This window comes from Hypanus sabinus, chromosome 11, assembly GCF_030144855.1.
Source record: "Hypanus sabinus isolate sHypSab1 chromosome 11, sHypSab1.hap1, whole genome shotgun sequence".
Classification (NCBI taxonomy): Eukaryota; Metazoa; Chordata; class Chondrichthyes; order Myliobatiformes; family Dasyatidae; genus Hypanus; species Hypanus sabinus.
This window is the reverse complement of record NC_082716.1, coordinates 54,144,946-54,157,719: the sequence shown is the minus strand read 5'-3', so window position 1 is coordinate 54,157,719 and position 12,774 is coordinate 54,144,946.

The following is a 12,774-nucleotide window of genomic DNA, read 5'->3' as shown; positions in this document are numbered from 1 at the left end:
TCTTGATTGCCCATTTAATCTGTCATTGAAAGTTTAGTGTCACCTAGACAACCTTGGACTCCATTGTACACAAATTAGATCTTCGTTCTTTCCAATCCTTTTTCTGCAACTTAACGCATTTGTTTTCTCATGTTTCTGGTTCTAATAAAGGGTCTTTGAACCACATTAACTTTTATTTCAAGCTCTATACAAATGCTGCCTCACTGTTGAGTATTTCCAGTACTTTACATAGATATCTAAATATGTTGACACAATATTTAGTTCACTTTGGGAGCACAACACCAGAATTAAGAGCAGGAGTAGACTATTTGAACCTGCTTTCTAGATCAGTTCTCTGGCCCTGCATTACCCCTATATCACTCAAATTCTTTTAATACTGTATCCAGAAATTTATTGGTCCTTAAAATGAATTAACTCAACGGCTGTGTCTCTCAAGACAGAATGTTACAATAACTCAGGATGCAGAGTGAAAAATTCTTCCCATTTCAAATGTAAATAGTCTACTCCTTTTTCTGAGATTTCTGGCTTGAGGCTTTTCAGCCAAGAGAAGCATGCTCCCTGGATCCATCCTGTAGTGCTCTGCCAGAATTTTGTACATTTCAGTGAGATTACCTCTCATTCTTCTAAACACCCAAGAATATAGATCCACTGTACTCAATATATATCCATAGAGGAAACCCACCATATCTAGAACATGTATAATACACATTTGTTTCACTCTCTGCATGATGCGCATCCTTTTTGTTGTAAAGAGGTCATATTTCCACCAGGTGTTCGCTCATCAAGACCCAATATAATTACAGCAAGATATTGTTACTTCTAAACTACAGGGCAGCATAGTAGTGTAGCATTTAGCATAAGACTTTACAGCGCCAGCAACATGAGTTAAATTCCCACTGCTCTTTGTACGGTCACATTCTCTCTGTGACCACATACACTTCCTCCAGACATTCTGGTTTCCTTCCACATTTAAAAGACATATGGTTTAGAGTTACTAAGTTGTGGGCAAGCTATGATGGCATTTTTGCTGACTGAGTTTGTTGTTGATGGGGTGTTTGAATATGTTAGCTGCTTTACTAAGGCAGCAAGGAGAGTAGACAGAGGCCATGGAAGGGAGGGGAGGGAGGCGGGCAGACTGGTTTCCCTGCTGTGCTGAGCTGTGTCTGTCACAACACTCCGTAGTTTCTTGCAATCATAGGCTTTCTATGGTGCATCAATAAAAATTGATGAGGCTTGAAGGGAACATGCTAAATTTCTTAGGCTGCTGAGGAGTTACAGGTAAGTTTTCTTGGCCGTGACATACAAGTCATTCGAGCCAGACAAATTATTGGTGATGTTCGCTCTTAGGAACCTGAAGCTCTCAATCCGCTCAAACTCGATGTAAACTGTCCTCTCCTGGATCAGCTGTTTTTGTCTCCTCCTTGTACTCATCGTTATTTGTGATCTGACCTTCTACAGTGGTGTCATCTGTAAACTTGTAGATGGAGTTTGAGCAGAATATGGCCACACAGTCACAAATCTGTAGGGAGTAAAGTTAGGGCTGAAGACGCAGGATTGTGGGGCACTAGAGTAGAAGAAAGTCATGGGAAAGGTGTTGCTGCCACCCAAGAAGTCAAGAATCCTGGTGTAAAAGGAGGGGTAGGGTTCTAGATCTAGGAGTTTCTACAATATTCAGTAATGCAAGGACATTTGACCACAAGAGCTAATATGAACCTTATGTTGCCTTTGCCCGAGTAATAAGCCAAGTACAGGGAGGAGTGTTTCTCAGATGACAGGACTGAGGAGAACCGATAGAAGACATTATTACCTGTGCTTGAGGGGCTTTAGAGACCAGCAGCAGCACACGGCTTGGCACACATTAAACCACTGCGGCAAAATGCACCGGCTCCACCCAAGAACTGGTTTTGAGTCGGCTGGCCATGGGAGGCAATGCAGGTGCTCAACTCTAAGGTACCCCTTGCTGCTGCAGTGTTTGTGACCATTGCTGGGGACTGATAGGTGCTGGTCCATGTGCTGATTAACACACACAAAATGCTGGAGGAACTCAGCATCTGTGAAAGGAGATAAGCAATCAACATTTCAGGCTGGGACACTAAAATGTTTATATTCCTTCATAGATGCTGCCTCACTTGCTGAGTTCCTCCAGCATTCTGCATATGGGGCATGCCCTGGTCCCCAGAAATGTTTTGCTCAAGATTTCTAGCATGTGGAGATTCTCTTGTCCCTCCATACATTGACTAATCGCTTGGATCATTTCTTCTCTGCCATCACCTCCCACTTCTGTTTGGTTGGACAGCTCAAGCCAGACTAGAAATATCTCTATGGTAACAAGTGTATTGGATGATGAGCTTGTTAGCACATGCTTGGGATACAGAAAGCTGATGCAACTATTGGGAACCTGACTGATGCTTCAAACGTGGAGATGCTGCATTAGATGGCAAGCACTTTTTTGCAGCTCCTGAGTAAGATGAAACTGCAATTTGAACTGCAAATCCTCGATCACAAATGGAGCAGCTACTCCAAATAAAAAGTCTTCCCAATCTGATGTTTGAATTGAATTAGATTTCATGAAGTCATGATTTTGTGGAGATATGCAGCACAGAAATAGGCCCCCCACCTTTCCATGTATATGCTGATATTTTTGTCCATGTACAGTAACTCTAATTGCCCACACTACTTTTATATCCTTCTTTTACTTACCTATCTGAATGTCTCTTAAGCATAGTGCTTGAATCCGATTCCATCACCTACTCTGGCAGCAACTACTCTCTGTAAAAAAAATCATTTCCCTGAAATCCCTTTAAAACCTCTTCCTTTCATCTTAAACCTACGCCTTCTTGTCACCTAACCAGTATTTTATAAAGTTGTACAATAAACAACATTCATGAACATCATATTCTCTGCCCCAGCTACAGCCTATATATCTTCTTCATAACATTATCTGTTTGTGCTGCCACTTTCAGGAATCCTTGTACTTCTACATGCAAATTCCTGTCTCTCAAGTCTCACAAGGGTCCCACTGTTCATTGTGGATGCCATATCCTTTTAAGTTTCTCCCACCACCGATTTTTATTGATGTATCATAGAAAGCATTCTATTTGGATGCATCGTGGCTTGGGTTATCAACTACTCCACCCACGATCACAAGCAATTGCAGTGTCATGGACACAGCTCAGCACAGCATAAGTTTCTCCCACCACCGATTGTTATTGATGTATCATAGAAAGCATTCTATTTGGATGCATGGTGGCTTGGGTTATCAACTACTCCACCCACGATCACAAGCAACTGCAGCGTCATGGACACAGCTCAGCACATCATGGAACCCAGTCACTCCTCACTGCCTCGGTAAAGCAGGTCAAGGTGGTCGAAGTCCCTACCCACCCAGACATTCTCTCACCAATTTCCCACAAACCCCCACACAAGCAGAAGATACAGATGCATTCTGGCAGGATGGTTTCTAATCCACTGTTATAAGACCATTGATTGGATTGCTGATAAAATTAGATGGACTTTTGACTGCTTAACACATCTTATTGTGACCTTGCACTTCAACACTTTGCACACTTACTGTTCTACCTAGAGCTACGTTGCAATGGATCCATCTATATGGGCAGCAGGCAAAACAAGTTTTGCACTCTAAACACAAGACATTCTACAGCTACTGGAAATCTAAAGCAACGCACACAAAATGCTGGGAGAACTCAGAAGATCAGGCATTATCTTTGGAAATGAACATTAGCATCTGCTGACTTCCTCGTGTTTAAAATGAACAAACAGTTAATATTTTGGTCTGAGACTTCTCTTCAGGATAGGAGAGGACAGAGGAAGATGCCAGAATAAACAGGTGGGTGTGTCAGTGGGGGCAGAATATCTAGGTGATAGGTGAAGCCAGGTTGGGTGGGGAAGGCAAAGGGCTGGAAATGAAGGTATCTGAAAGGAGAGCAGAGTGGACCATAGGAGAAAGGGAAGGAGGAGGGACATCAAGCAAAGGTGACAGGTAGGTCAGAAGAGGTAAACCAGTGGGGAATAGAAGGAGGAGAGGGAGGAAAGGGAAAGATATTTTTACCGGTAGGAGAAAGTGATATTCATGCCATCAGGTTGGAGGCTACCTAGAGGGAATACAAGCCGCTGCTCCTCCATCCTGAGAGTGGCCTCATTGTGGCAAGAGAGGAAGCCATGGACACATATGTGGGAATGGGATCAGAAATAAAATGTTGGTCCACTTTTGCTGGGTAAAGCAGAGGTTCTCTATGAAGTGGCCCACAGTTTATAACAGGTATCACCAAATAGAGGCTGCATCAGGAGTACCGGATACAATAGACAACTCCAGCAGATTCACAGGTGAAGTGGTGCCTCAGCTGGAAGCACCATTAGGGGTCCTGAATAAGGTGAATGGGAAGATGTAGCAGTTTGGTTGCTTGCAGAGATAAGTGCCAGCAGGGAGATTAATGGGGAAGGAGTGATCCCTGTGGAAAGCAGAGAGTGGGGGAGGGGTTGGAAGAGGTAAAGATATGCTTGGTGGTAAGATTCCTTTGGAGATGGTGGAGGTTGCGGAGAATGATGTGTTGGATACAGAGGCTTATATGGTGGTAAGTAAGGTCAAGAGAACGCCATCACTATTAAGACAGTGGGAAGATGAGGTGAGCGCAGATGTCTGTGAAATAGAGGAGACATGGGTGAGGACAGCATCAATGGTGGAGAGAGGAAACCCTGTTCTTTGAAGGAGAATGACATCTGATGTCCTGGAAAGATGCAGTAAAGATGAAGGAACTGAAAAAAGGGAACAGCATTTTTACAGGAGACAGGGTGGGAAGAGATATAGCTAAGATAGCTGTGTGAATCAGTAGTTATATAAAAGATGTCAATCGATAGTTCATGTCCAGAGATGGAGACAGAGAGATTGGGAAAGGGGAGGGAGGTGTCAGAAATGGACCAAGTGAATTTAAGGGCAGGGTGGAAGTTGGAGGCAAAATTGATGAAAACTATCAAATTCAGTATGGGTGCATGAAGCAGCAGCAATCACCAATGTAGCAGAGAAAGAGTTGTGTAGCATTACTGGGGAAGGCTTGGAACATGAACTGTTCTACATAGCCGACAGAAAAAGCAGGCATAGCTGGAGCCCATGGCTACCTCTCGAAAGTGGAGAAAGTGCGAGGAGCTGAAGGAGAAATTCTTCAGGGTGAGACCAGTTCTGCCAGATGGAGGAGGGTGGTGGTGGAGGGAAACTGGTCGATTCTTTTATTAAGAAAGAAGCAGAGAGTTTTAAGGCCTTATTATTGGGTAACAGAAGTGAATAGGCCCTGGGGTTTCATGATGAAAATGAGATGGTCAAAGCCAGGGAATTGAAAGCTAGTAAAGAGACCAAAAGCATGCAAGGTGGTGCAAAAGTAGGTGGGAAGGAACTGAAACAAGGGGGATAGAATGGAGTCGATATATGAGGAGATGTGTTCAGTGGGGCAGAAACATGCAGAGACAATGGGCTTTCCCAGACAATCAGGTTTGTGGAACCTGGCTAGGAGGTTGAAGCCACCAATGTGGGGTAAGGGAACTATGAGATTGATGGCAGTGGATAGGAGTTCTCGAGTTGATGAGGTCAGTGATGGTGTTGGACACAGTTTTATGATGATCCATAGTGTGGACCTCTTCAAGAAAGAATGAAGTATGAGGAAATGCCTGCGAGTTGCCATATGACTTCAGCAAGGTAGGGGTCAGTCCCCCACACTACAACAGCAACCCCTTTGTGGGTTTGATGGTAAGCTTGTGATTGGTGTAGAGAGAGTGGAGGGCAGAGTGTTACAAAAGGGCAAGGTTCAAGGAGGACAGAGCAGTGCAGAAGTTGAGCCGGTTGATGTCTCGTCGGCAATTAGAGATGAATCAAGTTTTGTGCTGTACCTTATTACATGTGATAATAAAACAATTTAAATTTATCATAAGGTTATCTCTGGACTGCAGAAAACTATTGCAAATTATGAGAATAATGACTCATGCTTTAAAGATGGAAATGCTGCATTAAACAGTAAAGCTTTACTACAGCTCAGCTAGTTAAAGTGCATTATCCTCAATCTCAAAAGGCAAAGGTACACTACCAAATAGTAAATTTTCCTAAACTGATATTGAATTGAACTAAATTTCATAGTCAAGTAGTCATGGAGATATACGGCACAGAAACAGGCCCTTTGGCCCATGACATCCATTCTGATCATATTATCCTTGTACAGTAATTCTATTTTCCCAGACTATGTTCATATCCTTCTTCACCTCACCTATTGGAATACCTGTGGAACTGTCCCTTACACACAGTGACTGTATCTGACTCCACCACCTTCTCTGGCAGCAAGTTCAAGATATCATCTGCTGTGCAAAAAATCTATTTACCCTCAAACCTGCTTTAATTCTTCCTTTCACCTTAAGCTTACACCATGTTGTCTTACGTACGTATACCACAGGGAAAGATGGCTACTATCTACCCATTCAATGCTTCCATACCTTTATCAGGTTGCCTCTCTGCCTTCCTTTGCTCCATAGAAGCAAGCTTATCTAACTTTTCTCAAGGCAACATCCTGATGAATCTCCTCCGCACCTTTGCCAAAGTAATCACATCTTTCCTGTAATATGACAATCAGAAATGTAGCTGTGGTCTAACCAATGTTCTCCAAAATTGTATTCTTTGTCCCACCTGAAGGTGGTTACATTCTGTCTTCTTCATGACATTGATTATCTGTTTGTGCTGCCACCTTTAGGAATCCTTTGGCTTCTACATCCATATTCCTCTGTTACCCAATTCTTAAAAGACCTCAGCATTTATTGTGCATGTCATATCGTTTAGCTGCTTCCACAGGGCATTATCTCACACCTTTCAGGATTAAGTTCAATCAGTCTTTGTTCTGTCCATTTTAACAATTGATCAGAATTACTCTGTAGTGCACGATTACCCTTCTATCAGGATAATCATACACTACAGAACAACACAATTAATTTTTGTGTCACCTACAAACCTTTTTATTTATGGAATAGTTATAAAATTGTAAATCATGAGCTCCGCTGAACATTGATGGCTCCTCCGTTGAGATCGTCAAGAGCACCAAATTTCTTGGTGCTCACCAGGCGGAGAATCTCACCTGGTCCCTCAGCACTAGCGCCACAGCCAAGAAAGCCCAGCAGCGTCTCTACTTTCTGCAAAGGCTGAGAAAAGTTCATCTCCCACTCCCACCCCCAATCCTCACCACATTCTACACATGATGTATCGAGAGCATCCTGAGCAGCTGCAACACTGCCTGGTTCAGGAATTGCACCATCTTGGATCACAAGACCTTGCAGTGTATAGTGAGGTCAGCTGAGAAGATCATCAGGGTCTCTTTTCCCACCATTACACCCCTCATACAAACTCTTCTCCCTCCTGCCATCTGGCAAAAGGTACCGAAGCATTCGGGCTCTCACACCAGACTGTGCAACAGTTTCTTCCCCCAAGCCATCAGACTCCTCAATACCCAGAGTCTGGACTGACATCTACATCATTTATTATTACATTGAAATTTGTCCTCTACTGAGGCTATTATCTTGTCTATTATTAATTATTGTGCTGCCCTGCACTGTTTTGTGCACTTTATGTAGTCCTGTGTAGGTCTGTAGTCTAGTGTAGTTTTTGTGTTATTTTACATAGTCTAGTGTAGCCTTCAGTTGTCTCACATAGTCTAGTGTAGTTTTGTGTTGTTTCATGTAGCACCATGGTCCTAGAGGAACGTTGTTTCGTTTTTACTGTGTACAGCAGCTTATGGTTGAAATGACAATAAAAAGCCACTTGACTTGAAACTTGATTTAGATGAAAGATTAGAGTAATGTACAGCTAATGTGCAAGTTATGCATATGGTGTTATTTCTGTCTACTATGATAATGATCTTGATTCTGAGGAAATGCTGCAGAACAAAAATGACATGCAAATAGCTCTTTGTAACAAGTGTATTTTTCTGTGCAATGACTTTTGGTTTGAACAGATATTTGTTTTATATTTGGGGAGATACATAGGGAGAAGGCAACTAGATCAAATCTGTATGGGAGATTTAATTGACATTGGCACGGACAGATGAACAAAGGCAAGTTTGGAGACATGCCTGAAGGATGGGGATAGAACTGATGTGTGTATGATCTGTGAAAAGAGATAACTGTAAGCAATGACCAAACTGTCCTTTCTAAAACATCACTTAAAACAGCACATAAAAACAGCTAAAACATCACTTCTGGCAGTAACCACTGTAACAATGAGAATGTGGGATCTGTTAAAGACTGTATGTGTATGTTGATTGAATGGGGTTTTGTTAGAACAAAGCTAAGCAGATGGAGGAAAGATTCAGAGAATTGAGTGTGCATGGGAAGACAGGAAAGACAACAAACTGAAGATAAACTCAACTCTGTTCAAGGTCCTCCGGAGACCAAGGGCTGTTAATTACTTGTCAATTATTTTCCATTATAGTTTCATAAATATGCAAATTGGTTTATTATTGCCACATGCACCACACGATGCATCTGAATTGCTAACTAAATCTGCACCCAGCTTTGAACATACAATATAGTACTGTAGTACAGAACAGGAACAGGCCCTTCAATCTACAATGTCATGCTCAACTAATTAGAAATCAAATACACAACCAAATGAGTCCCTTCTGCCTACACAATGCTCATATCCCTCTATTTCTTGCATGTTCATGTGCCCAAAGAGTTCTTCAGGACCCTTGTCACCTCCTTGAAAAACTTAATTGTTAGTAAGGCATGACTTGGCCTGTTTCAAACTTCTGTAATTCAAATAGGAAACAAGGCACACATTAGAAAGGTCAAGGATTGGACAGGCAACCTTGAATGAAGCTTAACCAGATAATCTAGAATTTGAATTTCACCTGTTGTTGGTATAGAACATAACATTACAGCACAGGCCTTTTGGCCCAGTGTTGTGCCAAACTTTCAACCAACTTCAGGATCAATCTAACTCTTCCATCCTACATAGCCTTCCATTTTACAATCATCCATGTGTCTCTAAGAGTTTAGAATTTATTTGCCCTGACAACCACCCTAGTAGGGTGTCTCCTACACCTACCACACTTAAAAGAAACCACTCTAACAGCTCTGACACCCACTCTATGCTTTCCTGCAATCATATTAAAATTATGCCCTCTTGTATTAGCAATTTCCATTCTGGGAAAAAATATTTGGTTATCAACTTGATCTATGTCTCATATCATCTTGTACGCCTCTATCAAGTCACCTCCCATCCTCTTTCACTCCAAAGAGAAAAGACAATAGCCCCACCCTATTTATATATGGTCATCCAGTGAGGAAGGGGGCATGAGGGATGAGGATGTCCTCGTCAACTTGGTCCTGGGGCTGGTGAAAACAGCCATCCGTGGGTCTTGGAAACGGTTGGCGGGAGGATCTGCCCAGGTAGGCTGCCTGGCCATGTTTAGGGGGTATGATCATGCCCGGGTAAATATTGAGAAGGACCACGTGCAGTCCAGGACAGTTGGGCTCTATGGGGGAGCAGGGGGGCGTGTAATTGCCATCACTGACAGATATGGAAGTATTTTGGTTTAATGTGTATTGTCTATTTGTAGTGAAGTAATTGTGTTAGTCACTGTTTTGTATATATAGCACTGAATTTGTAATAAAGGTATTTTGTATTAAAAAAAGAGAAAAGAGCAGAATTAGGCCATTCGTCCCATCAAGTCTGCTCTGCCATTTGATCATGGCTGATCCATAATCTCTCATGCCCTGACTTACCAAGAATCAATCTCTGCCTTAAATACACTCAAAGGCCTGGCCTCCACAGCTGCCTGTGACAACAAATTCCACAAATTCACTACCACCAGGCTACAGAAATTCATACTCATCTGCATTCTACATGGATGAACCCCCATTCTGAGGAATTGTCCTCTGGTTCTGGACTCCATCCTCTTCATATCCACTATTTAGGTCTTCGACATTCAATAGGTTTAAATGAGATCACCACTCTTCATCCCCCCCCCCCCACTCTAAATGTCTGCAAGAATGAGCCCAGAGCAATCAAATGCTGCTTATATAATAAGATTACAATCTCGGAATCATATTTGAGAACTGCCTTTGAATTTTATTCAGCGTCAGCATATCCTTTCTTAGATAAGGGGTCTAAAACTGGTCACAATACTCCAAGCAAGGCCACATTAGCGCCTAAAGCCTCAGCTTTTATATTCTGGTCATCTCAAAATAAATACTTACATTGCATTTGCCTTCCTCACCACCAACTCAACCTAGAGGTTAACCTTGAGGGGATTCTGGATGAGCTCTCCCAAGTCCTTTAGCAACTCAGATTTTAAAATCTTCTCTCCACTTAGAAAATAGTCCACGGTTTTATTCCTTCTAGCATAAGATATGACCATACAATCTATCACAATGTATTCCATCTGCCACTTTGTCCATTCTCCTAACCCAAGCTCTTCTCCATCCTCCCCACTTCCTCAGCATGACCTGACCGTCCATTTATTTTCATATCATCTGCAAACTAGTCCACAAAGCTATCAATTCCGTATTCCAAAGCCTTGATATAAAATGTGAAAAGTGGTCCCAACACCAACCCTTGCAGAACTCCACTAGTCATTGACACCCAATCAGGAGGTGCTCTTTATTCACACTCTTTGCCGCCTGCTACTCAGCCATTGCTCCTTCCAAGCTGATAACAAGATAAGAGCCCATGGAAAGGTAAGAGCACAAGAAATAGGAGCAGGAGTAGGCTCTGCTCCATCATTCAATGAGATCATGGCTGATTCGACCATGGACTCATCTCCACCTACCTGCCTTATCCCCATAAACCTTAATTCCCCTTCAATGCAAAATCTATCCAACCTCATCTTAAATATATTTACTGAGGCAGCCACCATTTGGCCGAGAATTCCACAGATTTACCTCTATGGGAAAAGTAGTTCTTCCTCTTCTCTGTCCTAAATTTACTCCCCCGAATCTTGAGGCTATAACCCCAGGTTCTAGTCTCACTTACCGGTGGAAACAAGTTTGCTGTCTCTATCTTATCTATCCTTTTCATAATTTTATATGTTTCTATAAGATCTCCTCTCATCCTTCCAAATTCCATTGAGTACAGTCTCAGGTGATTCAATTTCTCTCTCATACCTGGAATCAACCTGGTGAATCTCCTCTGCACTGCCTCCAAAGCTAGTATATCCTTCCTCAAGTAAGGAGACCAGAACTGCACACAGGTGCGGCCTCGCCAGTACCTTGTATAGTTACAGCATAATCTCCCTGCTCTTAAATTCAATCCCTCTAATAATAAAGGCCAACATTGCACTTGCCTTCTTCATAGCCTGCTACAGCTGCAAACCAACCTTTTGTATTCATGCAGGAACACTGCCAAGTCCTTTTGCACAGCAGCATGCTGCATTCTTTTACCACTTCAATAATAATCTGATCTTCCATTTTTCCTTCCAAAGTGGAGACCTTGCATTTACCAGCATTGTACTCCATCTGTCAGACCCTTGCCCACTCACTTAACCTGTCTATATCACCCTGCAGACTCTCCATATTCTCTGCACAATTTGCTTTTCCACTCAATTTAGTGTCATCAGCAAACTTAAACTACACTTGGTCCCCTCTTCCAGATCATTGATATATTTTGTGAACAGTTGTGGGCCCAGCACCAACCCTTGAGGCACACCACTCATCAGTGATTGGCAACCAGAGAAATACCCATGTATCCAAACTCTCTGCTTTCTATTGGTTAACCAATTCTCTATACATGCTAATACATCAGCCCAACTCTATGCATCCTTATCTAATAGTTAAGTTTTTTTTGCATGGCACCTTTTTGAATGCCTTTGGGAAATCCAAGTAAACAACATCTATCTGTTCCCCTTCATCTACTGAGCTTGTTACATCCTCAAAGAACTCCAGCAAGTCTGTCAAACAGGACCTGGCTTTGCTGAATAAATGCTGTGTCTGCATGTTGGATTTTTTTTTCCAGATCCCTCACTATTTCTTTAATGATAGCTTCATGCATTTTCCCAACTACACATGTTAAAGTAACTGGCTTATAGTTAACTCCTATTGCCTATTCTTTTTTTGAACACTGGGTGAAATTCATCTTCTTCCAATCTGCCGGGACTTACCCAGTGTCCAGAGAATTTTGGTAAATTATCACCAAAGCATCAACTACAACCTCCGCCATTTCTTTCGGTACCCAGGGGACTTGTCTATCTTTAGGCTCACAATTTTACTTAGCACTACCTGTTTAGTTATAGCTATTGTGTTGTGGTCCTGTCCTCCCACCACATCCGCATCATCTCTCTTCAGCATGTTAGACATGTCCTCCACCGTGAAGACCAACACAAAATCATCATTCAAAGCCTTGGCCATTTCCTCATTACCCAATATAGATTCCCCTGCTCATCCTTCAAGGGACCCATGTTCACTTTTGCCACCTTTTTCTGCTTTACATAATTAAAACTTGTATTATCTGTTTTATATTTTGTGCTAGTTTATTTTCATACTTTACCTTCCCTTTCTTTATTGCTTGCTTAGTGGCTCTTTGCTGCTTTTTAAAGTTTTTCCAGTCTTCCAGCTTCCCACTACTATTGGTGACTTTGTTCGCACAAGCTTTTAGCTTGATGCTTTCTTTTACCTCCTTAGTTAACACATGGCTGGCTCTCACCACCCCTGTACTCTCCCTGTTTTTAATTGTAATTTACTTTTGTTGAGCACTGAGAAATCTCTTTGAAAGTATTCCAGTATTCCTCAACCGTC